Source organism: Euprymna scolopes, chromosome 46 (genome assembly GCF_053919585.1).
Source record: "Euprymna scolopes isolate OS-2025 chromosome 46, ASM5391958v1, whole genome shotgun sequence".
Taxonomy (NCBI): Eukaryota; Metazoa; Mollusca; class Cephalopoda; order Sepiida; family Sepiolidae; genus Euprymna; species Euprymna scolopes.
Genome location: NC_136527.1, coordinates 58,563,255 through 58,585,746, shown reverse-complemented (window position 1 = coordinate 58,585,746; position 22,492 = coordinate 58,563,255).

Sequence of the window (22,492 nt, the reverse complement as noted above, 5' to 3'; positions counted from 1 at the left end):
AGTAGTCACCCCTTTTATACTGAACAGGCATATGAGAGTTTGTTGCCACAGTTAGTGATCACCATCAATGGAAAGAGGGCTAGAGCTCTTGTTGATACTGGATGTACAACAACACTTATTACTACGAGCGTCGCCAACTCTTGGAATGGAACCAGCAACGTTAGAGCGGTGGATGGCAGAGAAGTGGAATGCTGAGATGCGGAGATTGTAGTAAGGAATATGCCATTGCGGCTAAGAGTAATCGTGCTGGATAGACTGATTGCAGGAATTGATGTGGTTCTGGGCCTGGACGCGATAGACCGATTGCTAAAGGCCAGGTGAAGTTTGGCAATCAGAGTGCACCAGGAATAACAGGAAGTGTAACCAGGGGTGATACCAACCAACGGTCGAAACCCTGACCGTGTGTGATTGAGGATGATGACTTTCAAGCCTGCTTCGATAGTGAAAAATGGATGGTAGAATGGTGATGAACCGCGGAGAAACCTGTACTGACGAATCGGGTCAGCTGCTACAAAAGCACACTGAAAGGAGCTGCGGAGCGGCAGTTTGAAAAAGAAGTTGAGAGATGGATAGATGAAGGAATATTAATGCCGTGGTCAGTGAAAGTTGTAGGAATTTTGCCACTCATGGCTGTGGTCCAACCTATTAAGAAGAAAGTAAGGCCAGTGTTGGATTTCCATAAGCTGAACAAGTTTGTCGCTTGTCACACAAAGGACGGAATCGACATGTGTGAAAAAGTCGTAAAGAAATGGAGGAGGATGAAGCAGGCAACTAAAATTGTGGACCTGAAGTCAGCCTACCTCCAACTTCATGTGGATGAGAAATTGTGGAAATATCAATTGGTAGAGTACAAAGGTCAAGTTTATTGTCTGACCAGATTAGGATTTGGTCTGAACTCTGCACCAAAGATAATGACGGCAGTTCTTAAGACAGTGTTGGCCAAAGACGATGCAGTGAAGAGAGGCACCTGCTCTTACATCGACGATGTACTAGTGGACGAAACAGAGGTGACTGCGGAAAGGGTGAGAGAGCATATGAAAGCATATGGACTGATGACAAAACCGCCTGAGTCACTGGAAAACGGAATGGCTTTGGGATTTCGACTCCAGAACAATAAGGCAGGAAAATTGATGTTTAGGCAAGGAAATGAGATCCCTGAAGCCAAGGTTGACCTAGCCAAGAGAGAGTTTTTGTCTATATGTGGAAAGCTGGTTGGCCACTACCCAATTGCTGGATGGTTGCGAACTGCGTGCAGTTTTATTAAAAGGCAGACTGGGACAGACAGTTGGGAAGATGCAGTTGATCAAAAAGTGCTTCTCATGATACAAGAAGTCATTGAAGAAGTGAAAAAAATGGACCCTGTGAGAGGAGAATGGCATGTAAAGGAGGGCCATGAAGGGGTGATATGGACATGCTAGCAGTGTAGCATTTGGGGTATTATTGGAAATAGGGGAAGTGGCTGTTGAAGATGCTGCTTGGCTACGCAAAAAGGATGATAGCGCCCATATCAATGTTGCGGAACTCGAACATGTGATGAAAGACATCAATCTGGCTCTAAAATGGGGGCTACAGATAGTGAACGTTAAAACAGACTCTGCAACAGTGGTGTCGTGGATTAAATCGGAGCTGTCTGGTGATAAGCGGATCAAAACAAAAGGAGCAGCGGAGATGCTTATCAAGCGTAGACTTGGAGCGCTGGGAGACTTGGTTCAAGAATTCGAACTAAAGGTAACTATTACATTAGTTCCGCCACAAAAAATAAAGCAGATGGGCTGACAAGAGTCAAGAAATCCTGGCTACACAAGGAACGAGACGGGGCTCCAGCATGTTGTGCAGTAGAGAATTTAAAAGACCTGCATAACCTGCATCATTTTGGAAAGGAACGTACCCTTTACCTGGCAAGAAAAGTAAACCCGCACGTCACAATGCAAGACGTCCAAAAGGTGGTGGAACAATGTAGGGAATGCCAATCAATTGACCCTGCATCGGCTAGACATGAAAAAGGGGAACTGCATGTTGAAGAGAATTGGCAGAGATTGGTCATTGACATCACACATTATCAACATGAACCGCATGTAACTATGATAGATTGTGGGCCTGGGAATGTAGCGATATGGCAGAAAATCAAGAATGAAACAGCAGAAGAGGTAAAGAGAGTTGTTGAGGAGGTTTTTATGGAAAGGGGGCCAGTAGAAGTTGGTGGATAATGGTACGTCTTTCCGCTCGGAAGTTTTTAGAGACTTATGTGCATATGGGCTATATTTTAGAGTTGCATACCGTACAAGTGGAAATGGAATTATAGAGAGGCACCATCGCACTATAAAAGCTGTGGCATCAAGAAGCCAGATTTCGCCCCAAGAAGTAGCTTTTTGGTACAATATGACGCCAATGGTACAATATTCTCTCATGAATGGCGACATCCATTGACTGTAACACAGAGAGAAGAACAGGCCCGTGTGGACATCACAGTTGGTGAAGAGGTGTGGGTGAAACCACCCAATTCTCATTGCACGACTCGCTGGGGAAAAGGTACAGTGACTGAAGTACTCTCCAAAAACAAGGTAGCAATTGACGGTATGCCTCGTCACATTTTAGATATACGGAGAGTCTCCTTGCCATCAGAGGAAGAGGAGGTTAATGCTGATGTTGAAGTGTCTGAAGAAGAGCCTCTTCGACGATCGCACCGTGAACAAAGATGGCCAGCGTGGATGGCGGACTATGATACTAATTATTGATCTTAGAGATCAAGGGGGCGTGTGGTTAAAAGTAAAGAACCTTACCTCATGCATCGTGCGGCTCGTGTTAAGAAAAAAAAAAAGAGAAAATAAAAATGGCCACCCCCTGGTATTTATGGACTGATGATAACGTGATGTGTGGAGAGAGGGGAGGGGTATGCAAATGAGATGTGGTTGGGTCTCTCTATAAAGGAGCCGTCTTCTTTCCTTTGGGTTTCAGTGTGGAAAGTGCAGAGAGAAGAGAACAGTTGGATTTTGGAGTTCAAATTTAACGTCAAAAGGCTTTAATTAACCCAGTTGGTTTTATGATTGGTAAGCTATTCTACAGCGGCTGCTGATTTTCTTGCACATACATCATGCGCATTTTATTACAAGAACATGTGTTTGTTGAATTATAAATACAACAATTAAGTAAAATTTGAGTATTATATCTCTGATTTCTTTCATAATGAATTTCAGCTAGAAAGTTATTTAATCCAGGTGTTTTGAAAGTTGTTTTAAAAAATTGAGATTATATTAGTTTTTCAATAAGTGTAATTCATTATTAAATTTTCTTGGTGTTGAATTGTATGTTTTATTGTTAATTCTTGTTATTTATTACTACTGTTGGCACTCCCCCTTTGCTATTTCTATGGAGTTTTTTTTTCTTCTGGTTATGATTGAAGGTAGCCTTTTGTCCATGGAAATTAAGTAATAAACCGTTTTCTCCCTCTTTTTATTTGTATGAACTTTTATTTTTCTTTCGACTATGAGTAAAAGAACCTGTGTATCTATCTTTTAGATCATGTGTTTGTTATGAAATTTGGATACGTTTCAAATGTTACCTATGATAATCATCTGGGAGGATGTAAGCAAGTAAACTTTTAATCCCCTTCCTCATCTTGAGGTCAAAGAGGATAAACTCCTAGTGATTGTCTCAAGGAAGAGACATGTTTGTTAGTTCTATTTGGATATAGGCCACCTTATTTTCATTTGTCATTAAAAGATGTCTCATGTCTCAAATTAACACAAGAAAAAGGTGATCATTTTCTGACATGTAAAAGATTTCAAGTGCAAAATCATCAAAATGGTTGCCAGTTTAGCCCCTCAAATATTTCCCCTTAAATCATATGAGAAACTAATAAAAGTCCTTCTCTTCTCTCCTCTTTTCACAGCCAACTTTATGCAACTGCATTGGTAAAAGATCTCCTCTGTCCATAAAGGAAGAACTAGAGAAAGAAGACAAAAATTAAGGATATGCAATCAAAAATGCAAATTGAACAATTCTCCTGACTATGTGAAAGGTCAGTCATCTTGCAATCGAGTTACGGGAGGTTGGGGTAAGTTGGGCACTCCGTTTAAAATGATATCAGCTGTGGTTTTCATGAATCGATGTTGCTTGTGAAAAACTCTTGCTTTGCCCTAGTTTAATTGCCCTAAAAATTTTTGATGAATGTTCACCATGATCAAAATAAATGGAAAAATCCAATTTTGCACATGAAAAGTAAATATTTCCATGTGAACAATTTTTTTCCATTAGCCACCATTGTGTTCCTAGAAGAAAGGTTCAGGCATTTTTCTGACTATCTTCTTACAAAGTGAAAACCTCTTAATCTACCACTGTCTAGGTGGGTGGAACTCAAAAGTTTGATTTGGGGTAAGATTGGTATCTTCATTTGGGGAAAGATGGGCACGTGACCAACTTACCCCAACTGCCATTGGAACAAGTTTGGTTAATTTCTTTTTAACATTAAAAACCACAAGCAATGGATAACTAGATTTGATGATCTCCCAGGCATTACTTTAATACTTGCTGGCACATAGGTAAGTATGTAGGGCAACAAATGATGGATGAATGCACAATAATCCTTGAAAAACTCTCTTGTTGTGGCACATAGATAGGATTTTTGTAACATCATTGAGCCCTTCTTGGCATGACACTGCTACTATGAGGAAGTAGCATAGTCATGGCATGCTATTAAGCTGAAATTTTGGCAAGTTAGCTTTCTTTTGCTTATGGTCATGTCATGAAATCAAAATTGTTTGTATAAAAATTACATATTTTGTAAAGTAGTCAAAGTTTCTCAATATCAAAATGTTCAATCTGTTTTTCACAAAAGTTGTTGTTATGTCCATCGCATGCTAGATATGACTGTTTGAATGTTATTTGGATTACCCTGCCCTTTGAAGATTTCCCTATAATGACTGTTTTTCTCTTAGGCAGCGACAAGCAAAAAGCAATTTCCCTGACAATGCTGCGCAATCACAAATGCAAGACAGACCGTGCAAAGACTTCAGAAGATGTGATAAGGCGTGCATGTCGTGTGGTCATGGAGGGAGGAAAAGTTTCAATTGTGGCAAAACAGTTTGTCGTGCCAAGAATGACACTTAAAAGATATTCTATGAAATATCAAGAAGGCAACAATGTTGATTACAGCTACGATGCATTCAAAAAGAACAAGATGTTTTTTTTTCTCATGAAATGAAAGATCTGGCTACGCATATCAAGTTATTGGCAAATATGTTTCATGGCTTAAGTGTCGGGAGCTGTCTATCCAAAAGCCTGAAGCTACATTATTTGCACAAGCATCTGCCTTTAACAAACCTGTTGTCAACATGTTTTTTGATAATTTGGCCAACCTAATGGACAAGTATAACTTGTCAAATTTATAATGTGGATGAGACTGGGTGCACAACTGTTCAAACACCCAAAGCAGTTGTCGCAGCTAAGAGACAGAAGCAGGTTGTCAGCATAATGTCCGTTGCCTTGAGACAGTTGTTTATGCTATTTCTGCAACAGGACAGTGTGTCCCGTCTGTTTATTTTTCCATGAGTGAATTCTATGGAGCACCATCTGGTTCTATTGGTACAGCTAGACAGTCAGGGTGGATTAATGAATTTGCCTTTATCCAATACATTTCATTAAGCATGTACATTGCAGTTTGGAGGCTATTGATTTGGCTAAGGAGCAGCCTCTTGATAGATCCGCATTTGGTCCTTTCAAAACTGCATTCAACCTTGCAATGGATGCATGGTTATGTTTGAACCCAGGAAGAACTATTACGATTTATGACTTTCCCTCACTTGTCTGCCAGGCACAGATGATTGCTGTGACACCAGCAAATGCAATTGCTGGCTTCAGCAAAACTGGCATTTATCCGTACAACAGCCAAATATTTACAGACTTGGATTTTGCTGCTGCTGAAACAGCAAATCAGCCAATGATCAACGTTGATGAAGATAATGCTGATAAACAAACTGACAGTTTGGTTGATCCAAGCATTGAGAAGATGGACAGTTATGTATCACCATCTGTGATTGTGCCAGTGCTGAAAGCACAACCTAAGAAAATAACTAGTAAAGGAAGAAAGAAAGGGAAAACCAAAATTCTTACAGCCACACCTGTCCAAGATAAAATTGCTAGCTCGAGAAAAGCTCAGAAGAAACAACCAAAAAAAGTCAGTAAAAAGCAACGAAAATAAGTCTTAGTCTGAATCAGATGGGGATGAATCTGATGCAGACCAGCTATTTGAATCTAGTAGTGAAAGTAGTGGCCATGATGATGACGGAATCATTGAAAGTGATTTTGTTGTGGCTCAAGTCACAGGCAAAAGATGGAAAGCCAACTACATCTTTTGAATTGACTTTTTAGATTCTGAAGAGGATTCATATGGGGGCTTATTCCTGAAAAAAGTCAGTGGAGATGTAAGTCAAGGCACAGCTGTGTTTGTTGCAGACCATGATGATTACGGAAATGTTCAGAAAGATGATATTCTTTGGAAATTACCAGTTCCTACTGTCTTGGGAGGATCAGAGAGACGCTGTGCACAGCTGTCTTTCTTGTGCACGTTAGACAAATATGAACTCAATTACCAGTAGAATGGACACTGATTCATCTGCACATTGTTCACCTTTTCAATGACACTCTGTTATTGTTACTGCTGTGTTGCTTAACTGTTCAGTGACACTTTCCTGACATGTTGTGTTGCTAACCTATTCAATGATAATCTGTTGTTGCTACTTCATCTTGTTCTGTTTAGTTTCATTAAGGAACTCGTTTTAAGGAGTTGTTTGTGAACTTGAACATTTCTCAGGATCATCAACGTTTGACATCTAGCTAACTACCTGCAGAATAAACATGGACTCTACTGTGTTAACCATTTACTAACCATCTACTGTTAACCATTTACTAACCATTTACTTACCATTTACTTACCATCTACTGTTAGCCATTTACTAACCATCTACTGTTAACCATTTCAATGACACCTCCTGCAGAATAAACATGGACTCTACTGTGTTAACCATTTACTAACCATCTACTGTTAACCATTTACTAACCATTTACTTACCATTTACTTACCATCTACTGTTAGCCATTTACTAACCATCTACTGTTAACCATTTCAATGACACCTCCTGCAGAATAAACATGGACTCTACTGTGTTAACCATTTACTAACCATCTACTGTTAACCATTTACTAACCATTTACTTACCATTTACTTACCATCTACTGTTAGCCATTTACTAACCATCTACTGTTAACCATTTCAATGACACCTCCTGCAGAATAAACATGGACTCTACTGTGTTAACCATTTACTAACCATCTACTGTTAACCATTTACTAACCATTTACTTACCATTTACTTACCATCTACTGTTAGCCATTTACTAACCATCTACTGTTAACCATTTCAATGACACCTCCTGCAGAATAAACATGGACTCTACTGTGTTAACCATTTACTAACCATCTACTGTTAACCATTTACTAACCATTTACTTACCATTTACTTACCATCTACTGTTAGCCATTTACTAACCATCTACTGTTAACCATTTCAATGACACCTCCTGCAGAATAAACATGGACTCTACTGTGTTAACCATTTACTAACCATCTACTGTTAACCATTTACTAACCATTTACTTACCATTTACTTACCATCTACTGTTAGCCATTTACTAACCATCTACTGTTAACCATTTCAATGACACCTCCTGCAGAATAAACATGGACTCTACTGTGTTAACCATTTACTAACCATCTACTGTTAACCATTTACTAACCATTTACTTACCATTTACTTACCATCTACTGTTAGCCATTTACTAACCATCTACTGTTAACCATTTCAATGACACCTCCTGCAGAATAAACATGGACTCTACTGTGTTAACCATTTACTAACCATCTACTGTTAACCATTTACTAACCATTTACTTACCATTTACTTACCATCTACTGTTAGCCATTTACTAACCATCTACTGTTAACCATTTCAATGACACCTCCTGCAGAATAAACATGGACTCTACTGTGTTAACCATTTACTAACCATCTACTGTTAACCATTTACTAACCATTTACTTACCATTTACTTACCATCTACTGTTAGCCATTTACTAACCATCTACTGTTAACCATTTCAATGACACCTCCTGCAGAATAAACATGGACTCTACTGTGTTAACCATTTACTAACCATCTACTGTTAACCATTTACTAACCATTTACTTACCATTTACTTACCATCTACTGTTAGCCATTTACTAACCATCTACTGTTAACCATTTCAATGACACCTCCTGCAGAATAAACATGGACTCTACTGTGTTAACCATTTACTAACCATCTACTGTTAACCATTTACTAACCATTTACTTACCATTTACTTACCATCTACTGTTAGCCATTTACTAACCATCTACTGTTAACCATTTCAATGACACCTCCTGCAGAATAAACATGGACTCTACTGTGTTAACCATTTACTAACCATCTACTGTTAACCATTTACTAACCATTTACTTACCATTTACTTACCATCTACTGTTAGCCATTTACTAACCATCTACTGTTAACCATTTCAATGACACCTCCTGCAGAATAAACATGGACTCTACTGTGTTAACCATTTACTAACCATCTACTGTTAACCATTTACTAACCATTTACTTACCATTTACTTACCATCTACTGTTAGCCATTTACTAACCATCTACTGTTAACCATTTCAATGACACCTCCTGCAGAATAAACATGGACTCTACTGTGTTAACCATTTACTAACCATCTACTGTTAACCATTTACTAACCATTTACTTACCATTTACTTACCATCTACTGTTAGCCATTTACTAACCATCTACTGTTAACCATTTCAATGACACCTCCTGCAGAATAAACATGGACTCTACTGTGTTAACCATTTACTAACCATCTACTGTTAACCATTTACTAACCATTTACTTACCATTTACTTACCATCTACTGTTAGCCATTTACTAACCATCTACTGTTAACCATTTCAATGACACCTCCTGCAGAATAAACATGGACTCTACTGTGTTAACCATTTACTAACCATCTACTGTTAACCATTTACTAACCATTTACTTACCATTTACTTACCATCTACTGTTAGCCATTTACTAACCATCTACTGTTAACCATTTCAATGACACCTCCTGCAGAATAAACATGGACTCTACTGTGTTAACCATTTACTAACCATCTACTGTTAACCATTTACTAACCATTTACTTACCATTTACTTACCATCTACTGTTAGCCATTTACTAACCATCTACTGTTAACCATTTCAATGACACCTCCTGCAGAATAAACATGGACTCTACTGTGTTAACCATTTACTAACCATCTACTGTTAACCATTTACTAACCATTTACTTACCATTTACTTACCATCTACTGTTAGCCATTTACTAACCATCTACTGTTAACCATTTCAATGACACCTCCTGCAGAATAAACATGGACTCTACTGTGTTAACCATTTACTAACCATCTACTGTTAACCATTTACTAACCATTTACTTACCATTTACTTACCATCTACTGTTAGCCATTTACTAACCATCTACTGTTAACCATTTCAATGACACCTCCTGCAGAATAAACATGGACTCTACTGTGTTAACCATTTACTAACCATCTACTGTTAACCATTTACTAACCATTTACTTACCATTTACTTACCATCTACTGTTAGCCATTTACTAACCATCTACTGTTAACCATTTCAATGACACCTCCTGCAGAATAAACATGGACTCTACTGTGTTAACCATTTACTAACCATCTACTGTTAACCATTTACTAACCATTTACTTACCATTTACTTACCATCTACTGTTAGCCATTTACTAACCATCTACTGTTAACCATTTCAATGACACCTCCTGCAGAATAAACATGGACTCTACTGTGTTAACCATTTACTAACCATCTACTGTTAACCATTTACTAACCATTTACTTACCATTTACTTACCATCTACTGTTAGCCATTTACTAACCATCTACTGTTAACCATTTCAATGACACCTCCTGCAGAATAAACATGGACTCTACTGTGTTAACCATTTACTAACCATCTACTGTTAACCATTTACTAACCATTTACTTACCATTTACTTACCATCTACTGTTAGCCATTTACTAACCATCTACTGTTAACCATTTCAATGACACCTCCTGCAGAATAAACATGGACTCTACTGTGTTAACCATTTACTAACCATCTACTGTTAACCATTTACTAACCATTTACTTACCATTTACTTACCATCTACTGTTAGCCATTTACTAACCATCTACTGTTAACCATTTCAATGACACCTCCTGCAGAATAAACATGGACTCTACTGTGTTAACCATTTACTAACCATCTACTGTTAACCATTTACTAACCATTTACTTACCATTTACTTACCATCTACTGTTAGCCATTTACTAACCATCTACTGTTAACCATTTCAATGACACCTCCTGCAGAATAAACATGGACTCTACTGTGTTAACCATTTACTAACCATCTACTGTTAACCATTTACTAACCATTTACTTACCATTTACTTACCATCTACTGTTAGCCATTTACTAACCATCTACTGTTAACCATTTCAATGACACCTCCTGCAGAATAAACATGGACTCTACTGTGTTAACCATTTACTAACCATCTACTGTTAACCATTTACTAACCATTTACTTACCATTTACTTACCATCTACTGTTAGCCATTTACTAACCATCTACTGTTAACCATTTCAATGACACCTCCTGCAGAATAAACATGGACTCTACTGTGTTAACCATTTACTAACCATCTACTGTTAACCATTTACTAACCATTTACTTACCATTTACTTACCATCTACTGTTAGCCATTTACTAACCATCTACTGTTAACCATTTCAATGACACCTCCTGCAGAATAAACATGGACTCTACTGTGTTAACCATTTACTAACCATCTACTGTTAACCATTTACTAACCATTTACTTACCATTTACTTACCATCTACTGTTAGCCATTTACTAACCATCTACTGTTAACCATTTCAATGACACCTCCTGCAGAATAAACATGGACTCTACTGTGTTAACCATTTACTAACCATCTACTGTTAACCATTTACTAACCATTTACTTACCATTTACTTACCATCTACTGTTAGCCATTTACTAACCATCTACTGTTAACCATTTCAATGACACCTCCTGCAGAATAAACATGGACTCTACTGTGTTAACCATTTACTAACCATCTACTGTTAACCATTTACTAACCATTTACTTACCATTTACTTACCATCTACTGTTAGCCATTTACTAACCATCTACTGTTAACCATTTCAATGACACCTCCTGCAGAATAAACATGGACTCTACTGTGTTAACCATTTACTAACCATCTACTGTTAACCATTTACTAACCATTTACTTACCATTTACTTACCATCTACTGTTAGCCATTTACTAACCATCTACTGTTAACCATTTCAATGACACCTCCTGCAGAATAAACATGGACTCTACTGTGTTAACCATTTACTAACCATCTACTGTTAACCATTTACTAACCATTTACTTACCATTTACTTACCATCTACTGTTAGCCATTTACTAACCATCTACTGTTAACCATTTCAATGACACCTCCTGCAGAATAAACATGGACTCTACTGTGTTAACCATTTACTAACCATCTACTGTTAACCATTTACTAACCATTTACTTACCATTTACTTACCATCTACTGTTAGCCATTTACTAACCATCTACTGTTAACCATTTCAATGACACCTCCTGCAGAATAAACATGGACTCTACTGTGTTAACCATTTACTAACCATCTACTGTTAACCATTTACTAACCATTTACTTACCATTTACTTACCATCTACTGTTAGCCATTTACTAACCATCTACTGTTAACCATTTCAATGACACCTCCTGCAGAATAAACATGGACTCTACTGTGTTAACCATTTACTTACCATCTACTGTTAACCATTTACTAACCATATACTGTTAACCATTTCAATGACACCTCTTGATGTTACTGTTGTGTTGCTTAACTATTCAATGACACTCTGGTGACACTACTGATGGGTTGCTTACTTTTTCAAGGACATTATGTTAGTGTTACTTTACCTGGTCTTCTTAGACTACACGTATCGAGCATGTTTGATGGTATTGTTGGTTTACAGCATCCTAGCTTGCAGATAGTAGAATGCCCATCTTACCCCAATAGCATGACCATCTTACCCCAAAGCTTAGGGTAAGTTGGGCACTTCTATCAATGATTTTCAAATCAAAATTTTTATAAGAATAGCTGCTCTGGTCTGGTCAGTCTTAGAGTTTTATGATCAATGTTAACTGAGTTAAGCAAGAATGATGGAAGACAAATGACTGAGAAGTGTGTTAGGGGAAACAACCAAGCCTTAATTATCATTTTCATACAAATGAAACGTATGTTGCACTTGATAGTTGGTCTGTTTCTCCCTTTCAATTCTGTTCAGACCTCCATCATGTATGTGTTTTCAAATATGACTTCACTGCAACAGAATCGCATACGTCACAAACATGTGGTTTTTCTCCCACATGTGTTTTCATATGACTCAACAAATATGATTTCCATACAAAAGAAGAATCACATATTAAATAAGAATGTGGTTTCTCTCTTATATGTGTTTTCATATGACAAAAATTCCGTGAAAAAGAAGAACCACATACTACACAATAATGGGCTTTGTCTGTTTTAATTTTCTTATAGCTTTGTTTTTGCTGGAATGGGGCATTCTACCGGATGCCAAACATTCTGCCATTAATTTAGTCATTCCAACAAAGAAACCTTTCAAGATTCTAACCGTCCCTTTAAGTATTATTGTTTGTATTTCTCATGCACTTGGTTCACCGGGTATATTCACCAGATAGTTTCTAAAATTCTTTTTCATTAGCCCGGATGCTCCTATAATGACTGGTATGAAGATTCCAGTTTCTTTTCATGTCGTACATAAGTCCTTGGTATTTTGCTCTCTCTCTCTCAGCTCTGTTAAAGAAAGTATCATTAGGGACGCCCCATATGTATTTTCATATGACTAAACAAAGTTGAATTCCATGTAAAAACAGAACCACATACTTCACAAAAAATGGTTTGTCTCTGTTTTAATTTCCTTATCACTTTGTTTTTCTTGGGGATGGTGCATTCTACCAGATGCCAAACATTCTCCCATTAGTTTAGTTACTCCAACTGAGAGATCTTTTAAGATCCTAACCGCCCCTTTAAGTGCTATTGTTTGTATTTCTTTAACACTTGGTTCACCGGGTATATCAGCCAGATAGTTTTTGAAATTCTTTTTCATTACCCGGTTGCTCCTATAATGATTGATATCTTCTTAAGATTCCAGTTTCTTTACATTGTGTACATAAGTCCTTGGTATTTTGTTGATTTTATCTCTCTCTGCTCTGTTAAGGCCAGTATCATAAGGAATGCTTACTTCAACTAGGGTTGCCACATTCCCCTTCTTGTCCCATATTACCATGTCAGGCTTAATAGCCACATTTTCTTCATAACACCCTGTGTATATACATACACTCACACAATCTATATATGGTTTTTGTAGATCTCGCCAAGGCCTTTGACACTGTGAACCGTCCTTTGCTCTCGGAGGTACTCGTCAAATTTGGCTGCCCACCAATATTCCTGGGTGTCCTGAAGGCTTTCCATAATGGATCTATGGCTCGCGTCTCCGGTTCAGGACTAAAATCTGAGCCCTTCCTGGTAGAATCGGGCGTGAAGCAGGGATACATCATTGCACCCATCTTGTTTAATCTTTTTCTTGCTGCGGTTTCCAATGTTGCCAAACAGCAAATCCATCCTGCTGATGGGATCCGCCTCTCATACCGGCTGGATGGCAACCTCTTCAACCTGCGTCGCCTCCATGCCAGATCACGTGTGACAGAAGAAGCAATCCATGAATTGCAATACGCTGACGACACAGCTCTGGTGAGCTCATCTGAAGAGGGTCTTCAGCGCACCATCAACACTATCTCCAACATTTATTCCCGAGCTGGTCTAGCCATCAACATCAACAAAACAGAGGCACTTAACATATGTGAACATCGTCAGGAACCACCAATGTTCACAATCAACCAACAGCCACTGAAAAACACTCAAGAGTTTACTTATCTTGGCTCAGTGCTCACTGACTCCTGTGACCTAACAAGTGAGGTTCAACGGCACATTGGTCTGGCTGCTGCAGCCTTTGGCAGACTCTCGCACAGAGTTTTTATGAACCGTAACCTCACCACCACCACCAAGGTTTCTGTCTACAGAGCAATCTGTCTCTCCATCCTCTTGTATGGCAGCGAGTCATGGGTGCCTTATAGACGCCACCTGAAAAAGCTATAAGCATTTCATACCAACTGCTTACAGCGTATACTAGGTTTAAAATGGTGGAACAGGGTGCCACACAATGAGATACACAGGCGCACTCAAATGGACCCACTTGAAATAATTCTAACTCATAGACAACTTAGGTGGCTTGGTCACACCATCCGGATGCCAGCAGAAAGGCTCCCACGCAAGGTCCTCTACGGGGAACTTGCAGAGGGCAGACGCAACCCTGGGGGCCCACGTAAACGTTTCAACGACCAACTAAAAACATCATTGAAAAAATGTGGCATAGAATCCAACGCCATCGAACACGCTGCTGCTGATCGGAGAAAATGGCGAAACATCTGCCAAGAGGGCTTGGAAACTTTCACCACCACCTATAACGACCGAGCAGAGCGAAGAAGACACCAAAGGCACGCGGAGCAGCGGGCAGACGGCATCTTCCCCTGTGCTGCCTGCGGCCGTGTATGCAATTCACGAATTGGACTCCACAGACACCAGCGAGTCCATCAGGTGTAATCTATCTGGGACTGTTAGGCATAGTGCAATGTCATCGTCGTCAGTGACGGACTACTGAAGAGAGAGAGAGAGAGAGCCACATTTTCTATGTACGTAGCTGTGGGAATTTCATAGTCATAGTGGATGGTGTATGACTTATTTCCAACTGTTCTTTCTGGTAAACATGTTCCAAAGATTTGCTACAACTTTGGATATTCAGGTTTTTATAGATTTTCCAGTGGAGATAATTACATACTTCATTGTGTCGCATTGTATAATGGCCGTCCCCCAAAAAGACTTTACAACTGGATGTCAGCTGGCTCACACTCTCTACTTCTCTGTGGCAGAACCTGCACTTATTGCTGAGACCACTCATCTTTTTAAAAGTATTGATCATCAAGCCTTGATCTTGAGCGGCCATATTCCTTCTTTCCTGATCATAGTGATCACAGTGATCATAGTGATCACAGTGATCATAGTCATCATAGTCATCATAGTGATCACAGTGATCATAGTCATCATAGTCATCACAGTGATCACAGTAATCACAGTGATCATAGTGATCACAGTGATCATAGTCATCATAGTCATCATAGTGATCACAGTAATCACAGTGATCATAGTGATCACAGTAATCACAGTGATCATAGTGATCACAGTGATCATAGTCATCATAGTCATCATAGTGATCACAGTGAAGAGATCCTCTTTCAATCGAATCAACAGATCCTTCTTCATCGATTTATATTCCTGTGATAGTTCATCCAGGAAATACATGGCACACTGTTGGTTTGCTCATTCTTCAAGTTTTCTGCAATGGAAGTTTTTAGTGTATTTTTACTTTTTATTCTTTTGGGTTATTTCCGTTGTGTGTTTGCTTTCTGCTTCTGTCTCATTTGTAAGACAGTCTTGTGCAAAATGTTTGGTCAGTTTTGTGATGGAAGTAGTTCTACTGGCTCTTTTTTCTTGCGTTCATATACCATTTTAAGTTTTGGATTTTGGGAGCTTATCAGATATTGCCCTCTGCTCACAATAGTGGCTCAGTGGTTAATTTCTGACAAACCCCCTGCTCATCTTGGTAGATATAGTCTTGGTAGAATGTTAACATTTTCCTTGTTTTAGTCTCTAACCTGATATGTAGCAGTAGGGATTATGTAGTCATAGTGAATAGTGTAGTTGTCATTCCCAACTGTTCGTTCGGGTATATGTTCCCAGGAGTTTTTACTACACTGAATGTTGAGTTTCTTACATATCTTTCAGTGAAGGTATTTGCAAACTCCGTTATGGCGATCTGTATAATAACCGTCTCAAAGTAGGACTTTGCAACCAGAAATCAGGTGGCCCACACTCTCAACCTCAGTGCTACAGAACCTGCATTTATTATTGTTGCTTAGACCACACATCTTTTTGAAGGCGTTTTTCATGAGGCCCTGGTCTTGTGCAGCCAATATCAACCTCTCTTGGTCGTAATGGAGGGATCCTCTTTTGAGCCAGTCCAGGGAACCATCCCTATCAATATATTCTTGGGATAGTTCAGTCGGTAGGTATTTTGCCCGTTTATGGTTGGTCCATTCTTCTGTTTTAACACTATGGAACTGGCTAGTGTATTTTTTCCGACTTTTCTGGGCTATGTCAGTGGCAGGCTTGTTTGGGTTCTCAGTATCATTTGTAAGGCAATCCTTTCCAAAATGGAAGTTGTGTTGTAGATGTTGTACTACTTGCTCGATTCTGATAATGGTCTTTAATTTTCATAAGCTTGGCGTTACAGGAACTTATTATGTACTGACCTATGCTGACGATTGTGGCTCTGTGTTGATGATTGACTTCCGAGAGTCCCATACCTCCTTCTCGCCTGAGTAGGTACAAACGAGGCATGCACTGATTTCGATAAATAACTCGGTACAAGGTTAACATTTTCCTTGTCTTTGTGTCAAGCCAATTTATGTCTTTCTGAGGCCAGTCAATAATGCCAAAACTATATGTTAGTACTGGCATGGCAAGTTGGTTAATTGCCGTAATTTTGTTCTTGTTTGTGATTTCAGTTTTGCAGATTTTTCTTACCCGGCATAAATATTCTTGGCTTAGTTTCTCTCTCATCTTGGAATACTGGATGGACTTATTTTCATCAATGCCGAGGTATTTGTATGTTTCCTGTTCATCCAGTTCTCTGATTACACTATTTTCATTGTGCTGTATATTTTCAGTAGATATCTTCTTGCCAGCTTTCAGAGTACACATAGCACACTTATCCAGTCCGAGCTTCATTTTGATGTCATTAGAAAAAGTGTGGACAATTTTCAGTAGATGATCTAAATCCTTATCCGAGCTAGCATACAGCTTAAGATCATCCATGAAAAATAAATGGTTTATTAACTTGGAGGATTCTCTTTGGCGGCTGTAACTTAGATTATAAGCACCTTGGTAGTTTTTTAGAAGCTTACTTAGAGGATCAATTGCCAAGCAAAATAGTAGAGGAGATAAACTGTCTCCTTGGAAGATTCCTTTTTTACTTTTTATATTTGGGATGGATATCCTTCCCCGTTATGGTTTAAGGTAATGGATGTTTGCCACTCCTTCATTTGGGCAGCTAAAATTTCTCGTATGGTCAGGTGGATTTTATATAATTCAAGGTATTTTAGTATCCATTAATGGGGTACACTATCAAATGCTTTCTGATAATCTATCCATGCCATATTTAGATTTCTTTTTCTTTTCCTACAATCTTCCAAAATGGTCTTATTGATGAGCAATTGATCTTTGGTGCCCAGGCAGTTTTTCCTGCATCCTGTTTGTTCCTCCTCAAGATAATCACCTGATGAAAGATGGTCATATATGCTGTCAGCTATTAATCCAGTGAATAGCTTGTAAGTCGTGGTTAAGCAGCATATTGGGCGATATTTGCTAGGATTTTTGGTTTCTGTGCTTTTAACTATTAAGCTTGTATCGCCTTTTACTAGCCATGATGGTGTCGCTTCATAAGCTTTCAACATTCTGGTGAAACATCTGTTATAATGATCATGCAATGCTGTTAGCTGTTTTAACCAGAAGTTAGATATGTTGTCGATGCCAGGTTTCTTGTGATTTGAAGCTCGTGCCAGCTTTGATCTTATTTTATCTGGCGTTATTTCTGGCTCTGGCATTTCTCTTTTATTTTTATTTGCATTGATAATATCCCCGATCCACTGGGCCTCTTCGTTATGTACTTCCTCTTTTTCAAATAACGGTCTCCAGTAATCGTCTACTTCCTGTTTACATGGGGGATCTTAGATTTTAATTTCCTCTCTTATTAGATTCCTGTAGAAAGTTCTGGGATTGTTTGCAAAAAGCTTATTCTGTGTCTTTGCATGAATCTTTGCCATGCGATGTTTAATTCTTTGGGCAATGGCTGGTATTTTTCCTTCCAGTTCCTTCACTATGCTTCTGATATTTTTACAATTTGTTTTAAATTTCGCACAGATTCTTTTGACGATGTTTCTGAGTCTACTTTCCACTGTGGGATTCTTCATGAACTGCTTTAATTGGCTAAGTTCCTTTCTACAGGTGTTTATTTTTTTTATCAGCTCGGCTTTCCATTTTGGTGTTGCTTTGGTTACATTAGGTGTTTTATTTCTATTTTGGTGTTTATTCAGAAGAAGTATTTTGTTGCTAATGTAAAGCCCAGCTGCATATGTGACGTTATTTAGCTGCCTGAGGTCTATTTCCTCTGGAACAAGCCTTATAAGAGCAATATTGACTTTGATGATCAATGACTTAAAGAATCTTGAGGCTTGTATTTTAGGTAACCTAGGCCTTTCTTCCATGCTCATATTGTTGACTTTTTCTATTGTGTTACAGAGTTCCTCTTCTATTTCCAATTGCTCATCATCTGGTTCTGGAAGCAAAACACAAGATGGAGTTTTTCCTGGTGAAGGAGTTATTTCACACGTTGATGGAAATGCAGATGTGTTACCTGCTTTATAGTGAGAGTGGGCTGGTGTAGAGGATTCTGTAGGCATTTGAGTTCCTGATATAGAGTGCACTTCTGTTGGACTTTGTGCTGTAAGGGTTATCTGTTGGGTAGCTACCGACAACTGTTGCACTGATCTAAGGTGGTGGTGTTGCAGGCTCACATTTGCGGTCTCGTCAAATTTGGTGGGATACAGAATAGGTTTCTCTAGTGGGTTAGCCTGTGTGCTTATTAGGGCTGTTATTTCATCTCTCATGTATTTTAGTTCTTCCTCATTAAACACTCTTTTAAAATATTATATTTTTGAGAGGTTAAATTACTCCGTGGGACATTCTTCTTCCATGGACAGAAATAGAAGAAGATTTCCCCCCAGGTTTCTGTCCTTTGCTTTTGTTTTACACATTTGCTCTTAGCGTATTCAATGGCCCAAATTAAAGTCCACTTTTCATCCTTACTCCATCTGTACTTTAGTCTTTTTTCAGTCTCCTCTTCCTGAATAGGGAGGTAATCATTTTCAGCATCTTTTACGGCTTTATGCTTTATATTATTTTCATCTTCTTCTGTTATGTATCTCTTCATTTGTGATACAAGGGATCGCAGTTTTGCAACTGTTGTCTGCTTTTTGTCTTCAGGGAGGTCAGAATTCTTGATTTTCTCTTGTAGGATCTCATTCGACGTTCTGCTCCATTTTTCAAACTTTGAATAATGGTAGCAATATAATAATACCTTCTTTTGTGCAACTGTCCAGGGTTGGGTTTTTAGGCCTCTTCTGTTTCCTTTTCTTGTAGTTGCACATGATGGTTTGGGGCCAGGATCTAATTCATGATCTGTTGGCTGATCCAAGTGGACCTCTGTCATGGTAATGCCATTATCTGAGGTAAGAGGGTTCACACCTTCAAATACCTTTTCTCGTCTGGTGTGTGAACGAGGTAAGGGACCCTTTTTATCCTGGGCGACGACCAGCCAGTATGTATTATTTTTGGTATTCATTTTCATTTTATTTCCTCATTGTCAGCGGCTTTTGATTTAATATTCAAAGCTACCCCCTATAAATAGAGGGGTTTCCCCTATCCGCAACCTGGGGATGCTCTGTATGGCTTGAGGATACAGCACAACAGCTGTATGTGTTTTCATATGACTCAACAAACGTGACTTCCATGCAAAAAAAGAACAAATACTTCACAAGAATGTGGTTTGTCTCTCATGTGTTCTTGCATCTGATTCCACAAAAAGTGTATGATGATAGGCACACTAAGAGTTTCAACTTTAGAAAATTTAATGAAGAAATTTATAATTATTTTAAACCTTTGTAAATCAGCAATGCAGAAAGGTGCTTCTTATCCATTAATGCATTTCTTTTCATTGTTGCAAATTCTGGAAATAAAAGATAAATTTGAAAAAATACATTTCATGTTGTAAAATTAAATTTATTATGTTGATTTTTATTAAAAACATCCAAAACATTTATTAATGAAATTTTAAAAACAAATGAGTTTTAATCACAAAATTAATGTTTTTATTTTTTACTATTTAACTAAAAATAATTACGTTTTTCATTTAGAGATGAGGATAGATTATTCAAATTTATTTGAATGCTTCAGAATACTGTTCTCATCTTGGGTGTTATTTTCACAACATTCTTTGTTCCCTTTGATCTTAGTCAGGTGTATTTTGTCGAGCTTGGGAACTTACAACTGAATTTTACGAAGAACTCTAACCATAGCTCCACGTGTTCTAGCAAGCAATCCTAGTTTAAGGCATTGTAGTGTTTCTTGATGTTATCACTATTCATTACTACATATTATATATGCATGGATGTATAGACACCTTTTACTAATTATATATATATATATATATTATTTATAATTAATGGTTCTTATATCGTGTTAAAACCTATACTAGGTATGCTTTGTAATTGATCATTACCAGAATCTGCACTGTTCCCTTAAGCAGATTACTCTTCATTATTCTCCTTCATCTATAATTTTTACTTTATCACATAAGGGTAAAGGGGTTCCTTTTTCCATGCATATATATTCCGCCATAACTGATTTTTTTTAATCTCACCACATATTACAGCTTTTCAACGTTTTTCTAACCTTACTGTAAGTGAACGGTTTCTCAGGTTGAAAGCTATGTAATGTGAGGTTTTAGGAGAAGTACAGTATCTGAGGTTCAAAGTAAGTGAACGTGGTATATAGCCAGACCTGGACAAAGTAAAATCGATAAAATCTCAACTCTAACTACTATGAGAAAAGACAGAGCTTTCATTGGTATGACGTTATATTATCATTATTAGCTTTAGTTCACCTGATGAAGAAATATTTGATGTTCTGATGTGACGACACATGTCATTTTGCCTTTATAGCCTAACACCGAAGCTCACAAATATGGTTATACTGGCCTATCCCGATCCTGAGAAGGGCTACAGACTGTATATGGATACCCCCAATCATGTGATTGACGCATATTTGTCACAAATAATCTATGATCTGAGCGAAAGTAAAAATGTTTTTAAAAAATTTACTTCTTATTTCATAAACTTGGTGATACGCAGATGAGATTTTTTTTTTTTACACAGTGATCACCACTTATCAAGGCCCGGAAGCCACTCAGGGATAAGGGTTATTGCAAGTACATTACGTTAGTGTGGAGATTGATGAAGTGTTTAATTAAGGGGGCGGTTGATTAGGAATTTGTTAACATTGGACTTGAAGACATCCAAGTTGTAGTCCGTAGGGAAGCAGGCAGACGGAACAGAGTTCCACAGGCGTGCAGTTCTAAGAAAGAAGCTTTGTTCATGGAATCCACGTTTTGATTTAGGCACAGATATAGAGTGGTACTTGAAAGGGAAGAGCAATGTTTGTGTGAACCTCTAGTCGAGAAAATGACGATAGATGATCGGAATTACTTGGCATGTGCAAGAGGCAGATAATGAAATTTTAAAATTTAAAGATGTGGATGCAGAACAAAAAAGTTCATAGTGATGGACGAGATAGTGTATTACTTGTCCCAACCTAACAACAAACTATCGATAAGATTGTGACGTGACCGTCCCTATGAGCGGTAGACCTCCCCATTTGGAGGAGCTGGAGAATGCCGGGCAACTATGCTTATGTTATTTGTTAAGTATTATTGTATGCTCGGGCAGCAGCAGCCGACCTTGCGGAAAGGAAGAGTTAAGTTTTAAATTTTATTATTTTTCTTATAAAACCGATTAATCTGATTGTTTGGTGAAAGTGACAAGTTGATGTCATTTTGAGAAACATAACGAAATATAATTTCGTTTCTGAGGCCAGACGAGGTCATGAGGTTAATCTCTCCTGATCATGAGAATCGAATCTGCAAGCGTTTGCAGATTCACAGGTGCATGCAGAGAATAAGGAATCCTCCTGGGATGATGTACTTACCGGCGATTGGCCTAGAGATCAACCTATCATATTCCGATACCTCTGTACATAAACGAAACCCCGTGCCAGAATCAGTTAGTTTGAGCTAAGTTTTGAGTGAATCTAATCCTAATTGAAGAGTCGTTGCCACTCCCTTCTTTTCCCGTCCATGAGAGTAATTAAATCTAATTAGAACTCAATAGTGTTTGTTAAAAATGAACAACTGAAC